The sequence below is a fragment of the Rattus rattus genome, chromosome 5 (assembly GCF_011064425.1).
Source record: "Rattus rattus isolate New Zealand chromosome 5, Rrattus_CSIRO_v1, whole genome shotgun sequence".
Taxonomy (NCBI): domain Eukaryota; kingdom Metazoa; phylum Chordata; class Mammalia; order Rodentia; family Muridae; genus Rattus; species Rattus rattus.
Genome location: NC_046158.1, coordinates 51,233,194 through 51,247,699, shown reverse-complemented (window position 1 = coordinate 51,247,699; position 14,506 = coordinate 51,233,194). Strand labels below are relative to the sequence as shown.

At 38.6% G+C, this 14,506-nt stretch overlaps 1 protein-coding gene across 2 annotated transcripts in view; it reads left to right on the top strand.

Moving 5' to 3' along the window:
• Positions 1–1,363: 1,363 nt before the first annotated feature.
• Atf2 (activating transcription factor 2) overlaps positions 1,364–14,506 on the top strand; it is a 76,337-nt gene continuing 63,194 nt past the window's right edge. For both annotated transcript variants that reach the window (XM_032903503.1, XM_032903502.1), the window contains exons 1-2: positions 1,364–1,517; positions 13,595–13,694. The gene's annotated coding sequence lies outside the window, so the exon portion shown is untranslated. The remainder of the gene's footprint in view (positions 1,518–13,594; positions 13,695–14,506) is intronic.

The window sequence follows — 14,506 nt, the reverse complement described above, 5'->3', positions numbered from 1 at the left end:
GGTAATAGGAAACTAAACTTGGGTCCTCTGCAAGAGCAGCAAGCGCCCCTAACCACTGAGCCATCTCTTTAGGTCCTCCCCGCCTCCGCCTCTCCCAGTTTTTGAAACCTACTTGGAAACATTAACAGGCATATCTTTGGCACTACAATTTACAAAGTAAAAGGAAAGTATTGTGGGAAGAATGCTGTTCTCATTGGCGCCCTTTAGTCCTCTTTAAAACATTAATACCGATTTCTTAAGCTTTAAAAGAATGAAACGATCCTATTGAAATTAGTATTTTTAAATTATTTTGGTCTTATGTGCATTGGTGTTTTGTCAGGTCTCCTGGAAGTGGAGTTACAGACCAGTGTGGGTTGCATGTGGGTGCTGGGGATTGAACCCAAGTCCTCTGGAAGAGCATCTAGTGCTCTTAACCGCTGAGACATCTCTCCAGTCTCTGAAATTAGTATTTTTATATGTAACTAAGTAAAGGAAATTTGAGAAAAGAAAATCCCATAATTCCAAGAATTTTTCTCCAGGAAAAAGATCGTTGCTTTGTTTTAAAATATGACATGGGGGTGGAAGACGGTGTATTTCCTTCTGATCACTGCCTTTGAACATACTCGTATGTGCTGTAATACACCATGTACTTGACGCAGGGTGGGGGCGAAGATCAGCTCCAGTTCTGGCTTCGTAAAATCCAAACAAAGACCCCTCTGAGAAAAGGTTTCTTTTTTCTACACAGAGCTGACTTATTTTGCTTCACTCCGCACACGGGGGCGGGGGTGATGGCTGCCAAATCCCGACTCTCCAAAACCTTAAAGCGTAGCTCCCCGGCTCTGGCTTCTGGGTATTCGGAGGGTGGCTCAGAAGCGTCTCCCTTTATATTCCCATATCCCTAGGGAGGCCGGAAACCAAGATGAAGGAGACACCAGCAGCCGGGGCTGGGTTCCTTTAGATTCTCCCGACCTCACCTTTCTTCTCTCACACCGCCCACGCCCTCCTGTACTCTCTACCGCCACCTGCGCGCGCGCCCCAGATCCGGTACCGCCTCCCGTGCCCGCCTCCCTATGGCTGCCAATCACAGCTTTCTGCAGTTCCCTGGTTACCGAAACAACGGTCCTTGGGCGCCCTGGCCACGCCCCTTCGGAACTTCTTCCCGCCTTTCTTGCTCTTCGCCCAATCACTAGCGTCCGAGTGTTCTTCGGTTCCCGCCTCCCCGCCCCCCGCCCTCCCGAAGGCCCGCCCTTTTCCTGGTGTACGACGGAGTCACCTGACCTGCAGGCGCTCCTTCGGTGGAAATCAGGAAGGGGCGTGTGCGTGAAGGGGAGGGGCGCGAGAAGAAAGCGGCGGGGATGCCGGGAGTGGGGCGGGGAGAAGGCTTGTCAGTCGGATCTCGCGAGAGAGGACGGAAGCCTGTGGGAGCCCGTGGCCTTTAAAGTGCGATTCAGCCCTTTCCTCCGGGGCTAGTTTGTAAACACGGCAGCGCTCCGGGCTCGCCGGTGGCTGAAAGGAACATGAATTAGTGACCTGGAAAGGTGAGTAATGGTGAAGGGGCCACAGGCTTGGAGGTTGTAGGGAGACGGAGGAAGAAGGTGCTAACATGGCGACGTCGCTGCCTGTAGTCCCCACCCCCCGCCTCCCACCCCTTTTGCGCCCCTGCTGTGGACCCCAACCCTCCGGACCGCTGTAGCCGCGCCTCCGCCTCAGGCCTGGCGGACCGACCGGACCGTTAGGTAACGCGCTGCGGCTCCGGCCCCTCCCTCGCGCGCTTTCCCAAGCGTGAGCGAGAAGGAATAACGGCTCCTCTCAGACCCCTCCCTCCGACTTATCCTCTTGTGTGGTCACTTGCGAGGTCCCCGGGGCGCTCTTCGGATCCGCCCAACTGACGGGGAGACCCCCACCTCAGGTCCTTGATCGGGCCGCCAAAGGGCCAAAGCTGGGCTCCCCACCGGGCACCCGGGCGATTGTGGACCGCGGGGTTTGGGATGGTGCGGTGACGGATTGGGGAGCTTGACTGAAAATCTGGCCGGGGTCTCTGGCCTCGGCGGAACATGACGGAGCCAATGGTATGGAGAACCTGGGAGCTGGTGGTCTCGGCCTTTTCTGTCCTTTCTGCCACCCTCATACTCTCGCCACCCCCCTCCCTTTCCAGGTGGGGCGGGGCTGAGGTGTGGGTGCAGGTTGATTCTGCTATTTCCCCCCATTCATTTCGACGGGTGTTCTGCACAGCTTTTGCAGGGAAATAATCTGCCTTTTATTACCCCAGGGACAAGGAAGAGAGGTAGGGAGGGATGTGTGTATGTCTCCCCATGGCGCTCACTCATTGAACCAAGACCTTGGAGGAGATGGGCATTATTTTTATGCAATAGGTAATATAAAATTGTCTCTTCTTAGTGGAGTCTCTTAGAACTGAGGAGGTGGAGTGAAACTACCACCAACATAATGGAGTAAAAGGGATTACTCATGATGGACCCTTAGGCCTGTTGACTAATACCTAGATTACCTTGTGGAAGTCACAGTTTCTTGGGGATTATAAATTATGGACACGTTCACACCACATGCATGTAATGCTATATTTGAAATCTGACCAAACACCCACTATTCTGAGCTTATTTTGTCCAATTTGAAGGAATTCTTAACCCTTGGCCATTGTCAAGTAATAACCGTTCCAGGAATACTACTCATTCAGAGCCAAATGGCCTGGGTCTCTTGCACCCAAATTGTAAGACTTTATAAAAGCTTATTTTAAAACAGTTAACTCTAGATGACTTCCTGAAATAGAATCTTGTATTTAAATTTGCTAAACCTATTTGAAGAATCCCTGCAATAAACTTTTTTCAAAAGCATAGAGATATTTTGTAAAGCATGCTAAAAACATATCCTATATAAGTCAAGAAAACTAAGTTCATAGATCTTTAAGGCCATTGATAGTGTTGAGTGATAATTAAACTTATAGGTCTTAAAAATCATTAATAAGTAATTGCAGAGATGTTTTGATGGGTATTTAAAATTTTAAAGCTGTATTGTTTTGAGATGAATGATACTATCCACTAAATAAATCATGACTAACATTAAGTCAAGAAATCTAGGGTTTTGTTTTTTTTTAACTTTTAAAAAATCTTGAAAACTTGAGTTTTAATTATTTATCTGTACTCTCCTAATCAATTATATTGCTAGGTCTAGTAAACAGCTTTACCTTACCTGCTGTTTCCACTCATTTTTGCCTTTAGGCTCTTCCAATATATGTGTTTCTCTGAACTGGTATTTCTTTTATTACTCTTATTAAAATGCCCATAGAAAAGTAAATAAATCTTTCATATTTAAAGCAAAATTTTTACTGGAATCCTCCTTGATTAGAATTCAATGAAGTAATTAGATAATTCAACTGACCTCTATGAAAATTATACATATAATACTCCCAGTATTAACTTATAACCTACAAAACCACCTGTCCTTATATAATCAATAGTTTAACATTTTGTCTTATATTCACATCTATTTCTTTAGACTGAAATTTTGCCTGAAATGCAACTTGTTCTGTTTGTTTTTTAAGGTTTACTTATTTTTGTGTTTTGCTTACATATATGTATGGCACCATTTGTGGGCAGTGCCCTTAGAGGATATCGTAAATCCTGAGTCCCTAAACTAGAGTTACAGATGACTATGAGCTACCGCGTGGGTGCTAGGAACCTAGCCCAGCTCCCCTGCAAGAACACAGGAGCTGTTGAGCCAGCGCTAGTCCTTTGTTTGCTTTTCTACCCGTGCTAGGAAAGCTCTTTTCATTTATTTTTTTTTTTTCAGACATAGTTTCTCTCTGTAGTTTGGCTATACTGGAACTTGCTTGTAAACCAGGCTGGCCTCCACCTCACAGATTCCTGCCTACCTCTACCTCCCAAGTACTGGGACTAAAGGTATGCACTTTTTTATTGAGGTCTACATCCTCAAAACCTCTGTGTAATTTGTTTTTATTTTTACATTTGTGTGTGTATATATGCTTGTCTGCCTTCCTGCCTTGTGGATGATAGCATATTTATGGAGATTAAAGGACAACTTTGAGGAATAAATGTCCCTTTCTCCAACATGAGTTCTGAGGATGAACCCCTGGTCATCAGGCGTGGTGGCAAATGCTTTACCCACTGGACCATCTCATTAGCCCTATATGTAACTCTATAATGTTGAAGAAATAGTGATCACCATCACTATTATTGTCTTAGGGGGGTGGGAATTGTAGAAAAACACTTTCTTTGTTCTGTTTCTCAAAGTTAAAAAGTTAAAACAAGGTATCACTTCATAGAAAATGGAAGAATGCATGAGTCTTGAAGGCCATTGGTAATTGTATGTACGTGTTTTATATTATATAGATATGAAATATACAATTATAAACTTGTATGTGATGTATATGTCTTCACTTTTTTTTTTTTTTACTGACAAACCTAAAACTGATATTTTCACTTTGAGATAGGGGCTATGATGCTTACTTTGTTCTTTTTGGCATTTTGGTAATCATAAAGGAGGGATTTAAATGTTCATTTTATTTGTTCAGGTATGTGTGTATAATGTACTTGTACTGGTATGTGCATACTCCAACTTGGGTTTGGCGGTCAGAACAACTTTATGCAGGTGGTTCTTTCTTTCCACCTTACATGCGTTATGGGTATTGATCTCAGGTTGTCTGTCAGGTTTGCATGTCTAGTGCTTTGCTGGCTGAGCCACATCATTGCTTCTAAAATAATCAATTCTATTTCTTCTCTTCCTCCTCCTGCTCCTTTGAAGTGGGGGGTCGGGTGGAATGGGGGAAAGGGGTGTGACTATATCTTGAGGATGTAGGTATATTTACTTGGGTTCATATCTTAACTGGTAATTGTCAACCTTTTTCTATATTAATACCCAAGAAATTAAAAAAACATCAACAAGACACTTGAAATATAGTAGTGAGTGACTAGTTACCATGAGATCATTGAGAAAGTTCTTAGAGAAACACAATAATTGTACTTGGCAATTAGTAAATGGATGTGAGTTAATTTTAGTAGTATATGTTTACATTCATCTATACCATTTGCTTTTCTTTTTCCCTTTTTTTGTTATTTTTGGTTTTGTTTGTTTGTTTGTTTGAGACAGGTTTCTCTGTGTAGCCCTGGTTGTTTTGGGGGTCATTCTGTAGACCAGATGGCTTCAGACTCAGAAATCTGCTTGCCTCTGCCTCCTTAGCATGCACCACTTTTGATTTTTAAGTGTGTTCTCTAAACTGTTTTCATTTTGTCTTGTGGAACTCTGCATTCCAGTTTTCTATCTTTACTCATTTAGTTTTACCTGTTACTAGCATTATAGTTTTCTATTATATAAGTTTTGTGATGTTTGATGATTATGTACAGTTAACCAAGTACTTAAGCCACATTTCTTGATATTAAATGCCTAAATGGAAGAAATCGATTTCAATTTTCGCTATTTATTTAGAGAGGATGTCACTCTGTAATCCAGGCTGCTGGAACTCATGGCCTCAGACCCATGGCAGGCTTGCATCAGCCTCCCAGATCCTGGGATTACAGTCATCAGCTACCCTGTCTAGCTAATTTTTATATAAATTTATTTAGTTTTGAAGACAGGATTGTGTGTAGTTGCTCTGCTGGGTTTTTTATTTTGTTTTTCCCCCTTCTGGTTATAACATTGAACTAATGAATATGTTTTTGTTTTTGTTTTTTTGAGACAATGTTTCACTGTGTGAGTAGTCCTGTATTTTTCTGTTGTATAAACTATGTAGTATTTGCTACCATTTTCTTCCTTTGAATTGATTCTATAAGATAATAAACTCAATGGAGTTACTTATCAGAGGATATAAATATTTGTGGAGTTGCCATGATTTTTACTTTCTCCCAGAAAATAGGTAGGCTTACATTGATGTTTTAGGGTGAGTGTCCTACCTTTGACATCATTTTGTCAACTTGGTGGTCATGATTCTCAATACGATATGATTATTTGACTGGGAGTTATTAATGGAAAAAAATTATATTGTTTAATATTTTTTTTTCTTTTTTCTTTTTTTCGGAGCTGGGGACCGAACCCAGGGCCTTGCGCTTGCTAGGCAAGCGCTCTACCACTGAGCTAAATCCCCAACCCTGTTTAATAGTTTTAAAGTCATATAATTGACCATATTAATTTTATATGAATAATTATATGAATAATGACCTATATAACTGGGACAAATATCTATTTTATATTTTCTGCCATTTCCCTGGGGTTTTTTTTTTTTTTTTTCTTTTCTTTTTCTTTTTTTTTTTTCGGAGCTGGGGACCGAACCCAGGGCCTTGCGCTTGCTAGGCAAGCGCTCTACCACTGAGCTAAATCCCCAACCCCTGTTTGTTTCTCTTACAATAGCCTAATAATATCACTGCTTAAATTTTGTACACTGTGATCATTGAATTTATTAGTTTTAATTTATGAGCTACTTTCTGAATTACAGATTTCAAGGAATTACTATTTTTTTTAAAGGAATTACTACTGAATTTTCTTTCATATATATATTCTTCTGGCACAATGCATATAGATTAGGGTAGTTGTTACGCTTAGTCAAATTATTTTTTTTTCTTTTTTTTGTGTCTCACTTTCCTTCTTCCTGCCAACAGGGTTTCTCTGAGTTGTCCTAGTTGTCTTGTAACTCACTCTGTAGACCAGGTTGGCCTCAAACTTAGAGATCCACCTGACTCTGCCTTCTGAGCACTGAAATCAAAGGCATGCTCTACCACTGGTGCATCAGTGTTGTTTTTTGATTTTGTTTTTGTTTTTTTTTTAAGGAGAACAACACTTAACCTTGTACTCATTTGACTAATGCATATCAGTGCTCACAGCTGCATCAGGGACTTGTTGTTTACTCAGTGCATGTTATGGTGTTTACTATGAAAATTCATTCAGAAATTATCATTTCCTATAGTCGCTTCAGGCATGCTTATTATGTGACTTGAAGACAATACAACCATCATTTATTTGGTAGTTTTGGTAACAAATTTGAATTTTTCCTAGGAATTTATAATTTGTGGTAGAACTTACTATGTTACAGTTTCCATAAATCCACTTGAGAGAATATCATTTTGTTCCATATTCACTCTTCCCCAATATCAGACTTCCCTTTTTATGTTGTAGTATACATATACATATTTTGAGATTATAAAAATTGATGCCATTGTTTTTACTAATCTTACCATCAACATTTCTAGTGAGACCTTTCATCATCTTTTGATGAAATTAAGACAGTTTGTTCTTTTGAAGTCTTTATCAAGATTTTAGTTATCATAGTTATACCATCAGTTCTCAGTCACAATGTTAAAAGTTGCTGGTGTTTTTTTATCATTTGTCAGGTAAGGGTTTTAAAAGATTTATTTACTTATATTATGTATATGAATGCTCTGTCTGCATATATGTATACCTGCATGTCAGAAGACAGCACTAGATCCCAGAAGAGATGGTTGTGAGCCACCATGTGGTTGCTGAGATTTGAGCTCAGGACCTCTGAAAGAGTAGGCAATGTTCTTAACCGCTGATCCATCTCTCCAGCTCCCTATCAGGTATGTTTTAATGGTGAAACATGGATATTGGTTGGATTGGGCTTTCACTTTCTTAAACTTGAATATACATCCTCAGAGAAAGATGTTTGTGTGGTATACCTGCACATCTATGAGGACATGTACAGGTGTGTATGGTTGTACATTCACATGTGTGGAGGAGGCCTGGCAAAATTTTGAGTGTTTGCCTGAATTAGTTTCTACCTTAATTTTTTAATTTTTTATTTTATCATCATCATCATGAGTATATTTTTGTGCATATGTATGATGTGTGTCTGGGCATGCATACCTTGTTTGACACCTGTGTGGATTTCAGAGGATAGTTCTGTGGAATCAGTTCTCTGTCCACCTTTGCATAGGTTACAAGGTTCAAACTCAGGCTGTTAAGCGTGAACAGTAAGCACCTTTACCCACTTAGCCTGGCCTTCACATTAGTTTTTGGATGGAGTCTCTTACTAAACCTGGAGCTCATTCATGCAGTGAGGCTAGCTGGTGAATGAGCTTTAGAGATCTGCATTATTCCTCCACCCAAAGTACTGTGGTTACAAATTCACATTTCTGTTCTTGGCCTGACTTATATGGGTACTGGGGATCAAACTCAGGTCATCATGTTTGTATGTCAAGTAACTATGCTGACAGCCATTTCTCTAGTTCCTGAATAATTCTAATTCACCTTTTTTTTTTCTTTTTTTAAAAATTGTGTTTGTATGTGGGTGGTGTATATATGCATAAAGCAGACAGACAATGTAGCACAGGTATTAATCTCAGCAGTGGGAAAGTAGAGGCAGGAGGAACTGAAGTTTAAGGTTATTTTTGGTGACATAGCAAGTTCTAGGCCACCCTAGTTCGTTCAAGCTTTAACCTTCCAGAACAAGAAACAACCTTTGCTGGCTTAGAACTTACTAGAGAAATTCTCTTTTCTTTTGCCTACCAAGTGTGGAGGTTAAAGGGGTATTCCACCATACCTGACCCCCAAAAAATGTATTTTAAAAAAACTTTGAGAGTAAAGTATATTTTACGCACATGTTTTGAGCAAAAATAATATTGTAAACATTATATAATTATTCTATTACCAAATGTAAAACAAAATTATTAGTAAACCTTAATCTACTGCTTTTCATGTTTGTCACTGTTAGTCTTCTGAGTTTTGTGAAGCCTGAACTTGCTTACTTCACCCAGAGATCAGTGGTCTGGGAATAATTTAAAATAAAGTTTAACTTTAAAAGTAACCTAATTTGTTTTGGGATTTATTTATTTACTTATTTATTTACTTATTTATTTTTGAGATAGGGTCTCACTATGTGGATCTGGTTAGCCTGGAATTCACTGTGTAAGCCAGACTGACTTTCTCCTCCTAAAGACTGCTGGAATTAAAGACATTGTGTCCAGTATTACTTTTTTTTTTTTTTAAAGAATATTGTCATGCTGGGCTGATTTCACTATTTATATACTGATTTCTTGTGTTACTTTATGCTTCTCGTCAACTTTGAGATCAAAGCTTCCATATAGATTGATGACAGTGTACCTGGAAACCATCTGTTGTATGTTGTGAGTAGAGAAAAAATTAAAAACTACTATATTGGAGCTGGAGAGATAGCTCAGCGGTTAAGAGCACTAACTGCCCTTCCAGAGGTCCTGAGTTCAAATCCCAGCAACCACATGGTTGCTCACAACCATCTGTAATGAGATCTGATGCCCTCTTCTGGTGATGACAGCTACTGTGTACTCATATACATAAAAATTATTTAAAAAAAAAAAAAACCAAACTACTATTTTCCTTATTGAGGTTAGGAATATGTTTCTCACTTTTGAGGAGTTTAATTTTTTTCTATTATTGAATTAAGCATTCCATATACATTATACACAAGGATAGTATCAAATCCATAGACTAAAGAGCAGTTTAACGCTCACAGAAGATATTGGCATTATATGTATACTGTTCAGTTTCTAGCCATAAAAATAAAGTATGATTTAGTATTAAGCATTAGGAAAATGTACATTTAAAGTCAAAGTAAAATGCAGTGTAATTTATAAACTTAGATAAATTTAATTCTGTTTGAGTTCATGCCCTAGTCTGTATTTTACACATTATTACTATTCGTATTTTTGGAATGCTATTTTTTTTTTGTTTTTTTGCATTTGTTTGTTTGTTTGTTTGTTTTTGTTGGGCACGGTGGCACTTACCTTTTTTTTTTTTTTTTTTTTTTTTTTTTTTTTTTTTTTTTTTTTTTTTCCCAGAGCTGGGACTGAACCCAGGGCCTTGCGCTTGGTAGGCAAGCACTCTACCACTGAGCTAAATCCCCAACCCTGTTTGTTTGTTTTTAAGACAGGGTTTATCTGTGAAACTCTGGCTATCCTGGAACTTGCTTTGTAGAGCAGGCTGGCCTCAAACTCAGAGATCCACCTGCCCCTGCCTCCCAAGTGCTCGGATTAAAGGAATGCATCACCATCATTCAGCCACATTATTTTAATTCTTTTTGATATCCATCAAGCACATTGATGGATCATTGTAAAATCATAGTATTTAAATTTTCCTAATAAGGGAGCCTAAAGATACTTTAACATTGAATGGGTAATAAATTGTTTTTAGGTTTCAGCTGTAGGTTTTTAGACGTGTGGATTTAGATTTGTTAGGAACATTTTGCTATTCTCAGGGTAGATCTCTAAGATCATCTTGTACTTTGTAGTGCTTATGAAGTCACAAGGAAATAGTGACACAGAAAACTCTTTGCCTATTTATTTGGTTCTTCCCTTGAATGACATTGTGAGAGAGCACAAGTCCATCCGCCTGGTACCCTAACATTTTTGTTCACTGTAAAGATTTTTCAATTACCATATACTTAACATCTTAAGATAGTACAAGGTTATTTTTGTAGGTCAGCAAGTTTAGATTGCCTCATCTGGGTCCACTGAGAACCCTCCACTAAATCATAAAAACATAAAAAGTTTTATATTTAATAATAAAGTTCTGTATGGTATTTCAATGTATAGACTATGTAGTGTTTTAAAGTAATCTCTAGTTCAATCATGTTGTCACAGATGACCAGATTTTATGGTATGTTTGGAGTCCTAAAGCCAAAATCAATATGTTGACAGTGTTATGTGCAGTTTGAGGTCTCTGGGGAAGAATCCACTTGCAAGATTGCTCACCTTGTTGGCTTTGCCCTCCTTTTTCTATTGCTTGCCACCTGTTCAGAGCTGCTCTTCATATAGGGAAACTGAAGTGCTTTCTTGTGGCCATCTCTGGCAGTGGCAGATCCAGGTCCTCCATTTCTAATCCTGCTGACGTCTCTTTCTGGATGAATCTCTTACTCTGAATGGTTCAGTGTACTCTAGATTCTCTCAACTGGATGGATGTTTGAGGACATTCTCTTTTGGAATCTGTAATCTCTAGATACCTGTACAGTTCCCTTTTCTTTTAATAGAACCTATTCACAGGTTCCAGGAATTGGAGCACGAACATTTTTAAGGACCATTTTCATCTATTACAAACTTTATTGTAAGTTTAAGTTATTGAAGAGTATAATTTCTGGTTTTGTTTGTTTGTTTACATCTTGATCTTTAGGCTGCAGAAATGAATTGAGCCACTAGACCTGCCTTGAACTTCTAAGACCTCAAAGTCTACCCCCTAGTGATGTACTTCCTGTAACAAGGCCACACCTTCCATTAGTACCACTCCCTATGAATTAAACATTCAAACACCAGAGTCTGTGGAACCATTCCTATTCAAATCACCACACTTAACTTGTCAATTTCTTATTTCTTAATTCTCATGGAATTCCCTCTCAGGACCATGAGTTTTCAGATAGTATTTCAAAAGTGGAAAAAGTAGTCATTAAATAAAAAATATTGTTTATATTATCAACTACAGAGCTGCCTGAATTCTGAACATTATTGAACACAGGACAAGATATCTATATATCTTTATATCTATATAATATATATCTATATTTATACAAAATATATATAAAATTATCCCTTTTTAAAATTAAAAGACTGGGGCAGATTTGGGATAAGAGGAGAATGGGGACCATTTCTCCTTTTGAAAAGCATGAAAGTGAGGACTCAGGGAAAAAGGCAAGTTGAAGACTGAGAAACCAAGTATCCTTTGGAGAGTTTTTATATACCATTCATTAATACAAAGTCTTTTAAAAAGTTGTGACTTCGTAAAGTTGCCCCAAACCTGCTTATATAGTATCTTCATACATACATACCACTCAGGACTTCTCTTGGATATATAAGACTCTTGAGTTTGTGACTAAGAAAAAATTGGTTCCTCTTTAACAATGATGCCTGTCACTTGGGCTATGTGTTCTGGTAGTGTTTGACTCTCTAGAGTGCTTGCTGTTGGCAGTCCTGGTACTTTTATGTGGGGGTACTGCCTCTTCCACAGGTTACGGTACTTATGTCCAAGTGTAGGACACGTACAGAAAGTAGGGAATATTGGTGGAGAGATTCCCTGCTCTGTGCCTTCCAAGCTTTAATAAAAGGTATTATCTTTAATGTTTATCAAAGTCTAGATGACTGTGGATAAGTCAAGCTGTGAAGGTCAGGTATGGCTACTTAACCTTGTTGTTTTAAGCGATAATTGCCTTGCCATGTTTCAAGATGTTAGTTCTGGATTTTTTTTTGTGACCAACTGCTAAAATAAGAATATAAACATCTGTGTACAAATAGGCAGACCTAAAGCCAGGCTTATAAAAATAAACATTTCTCTGAAAAAGAAAATAGTTTGCAAGAATCTATCTCTTTCTGAAATAAATGAGCATTTTTTTCAATTCCATCACACAGAGCCAATATACAAGGCCAATCTGCAGGCAATAAAGGAAGAAGGGACAATTATGAATACCAAAATAGCAATGTAAGAGCAAAGAAAAAGAAATTGTACTTTGAAAGAGTAGGCTCATATAGACCATCCACAAAACTGTCCATTGGATTGCCATTCCATTTATAGCCATATTTTGTATTTGAGTCGCTAAATATCTTTGACTCCTTTCTCCATAAGGAACAATTTTTCATTTAGAACTTTTTCATTTAGAGCTTTGAAGTAAGTTAGTTTCTAGTTTCCGATTTTTCATTTTTAAGTTACTAAACATTAAAAAGCCTTCACTGATCCTAAAGGAAAGTGTTGCTTTTCTTTTAGTGGTCTGTAATAGGAAAATCTCCCAGATTGTTCTGTGGCTTGATAATGGGGGTTAATTCACAAGGTAATGGTACAGGAACATTCATTTCCTTTTGAACATTATACTTTGGAAATCACTACCTTTTCCTAACATAGTTGATAACTAAAACCTCTGCCAAGTTCAGACCTATCTCACCTTATCTAATGCTTATATAACAGATCTGTATAATCATAAGTTTTATATTGCCTGTAAGAGTTTACTTTCAGCTGGGCAGCCTCCATTTTTGGCCAATTTTGACTAAGTTCTGTCCGGTAGAATTTTCCTCTGGAGTTTCTGAAAAGTCCTTAAAGAAAAGCCTTTATTCATTTATCTTTCCCTTGCTGCCTGATTCATAGCTGCAATGGCTAGAACTTTAGCATTTATTATAACCTTTAAGGGAATTGTGATAATATCAGAGCAGCAAAGGGCCCTGAGTCTCTTATGATCGTGGTTTTGGGATGCTTGTGTTTATGTGAAATGTATTAAATCTCTGAACAATACAAGATTGAATTTTCCCAGTGAATCCTATTCTAATATGCATATGAGAAACATCAAGCTGTTTCCATTGAAGAGGTACTTTTAAACTAGGGCCCATAGATTTTATTGTGTAGCAACAACATAGAAAATATTAATTTTCACTCTGAATATTTTGATACTTAGATTCAACTCTGACATTTCACCTATTATCTGTCCTTCAGGTATATGTTGCTAAAAATCTTGTTTTATACCTAGAGGTGGTAATGTGTTGGCAATTTGGTGAACATCTTTTTGAAACATTTGATATTTTGGGAGAAACTTTAATTTTATATAATAGAAATAGGCAAGATTTAAATATAAAATGTATATTAAACAGTATAATAAGTTTATTCTCTTCTGCTTCTCTCCTTTTCTCTACAGACACTAGATGGCAACTTGGGAAGTATTGCCATCCCAAGTATAGCAAGAGCTTAGGGATTCCTGTTAACAGAATAAAACTCATGGCCCACCAGCTACAAAGGTAAGGGAACTTGAGCTTCTCCACCCAACTATAGTGTGTGTGTGTGTGTGTGTGTGTGTGTAAATGCATATTATTATATTATGAGTACACATGCATATTGAGGCCTGAGGTCAATGTCAAGTATCTTCCTCATTTGTTTCCGTCTTCTTTCTTTGTGTGTGTGTATGTGTGTGTGTGTGTGTGTCTGTCTGTCTGTCTGTCTGTCTGTCTGTAAGAGAGAGAGAGAGAGAGAGAGAGGCAGTGGGGAGGGAGGCAAGCAGAGAGGCAGAGGCAGAGAGAGGCAGAGGCAGGCAGATAAGTTTTCTCTGTGTAGCTTGTGTAGCTCTGGCTGTCCTGGAACTCTATATCCAACTCAGAGATTCAGCAGCCTCTGCCTCCTGAGCTCTGGGATTAAAGGTATGCACCACCACTGTCTTTTTGAGACAAGATCTTTCACTATACCTGGTACTCACTGATTCAACTAAACTGACTGACCAGCAAGTCTCCTGCCTCCTGTCTCCACTTCTTCACTGTTAGCCTTTCTTTCGTTTTCATAAGTTTTGAGGATCTCTTCAGGTTTGTGTAGAAAACAGTGCACCAACTGTGCCATCTCCCAAAGTAAAGCTTTGAATGTAAAATTGTTCTTCTCATAATAGTTGGTCTCTAATGGAACACTAGTAACCTATATTGATAGTGTTCAGCGGGGATGGGGAACAGATCTGGAGGGTTAGTAAATTTAGAAATGGCCTTTTGGAGATAGGATGTGAAAACATACTGAAGACTTAAATTCTTTAATTTTTCTTAATCCAAACTTACTTAGCTTTTTAGCAAAA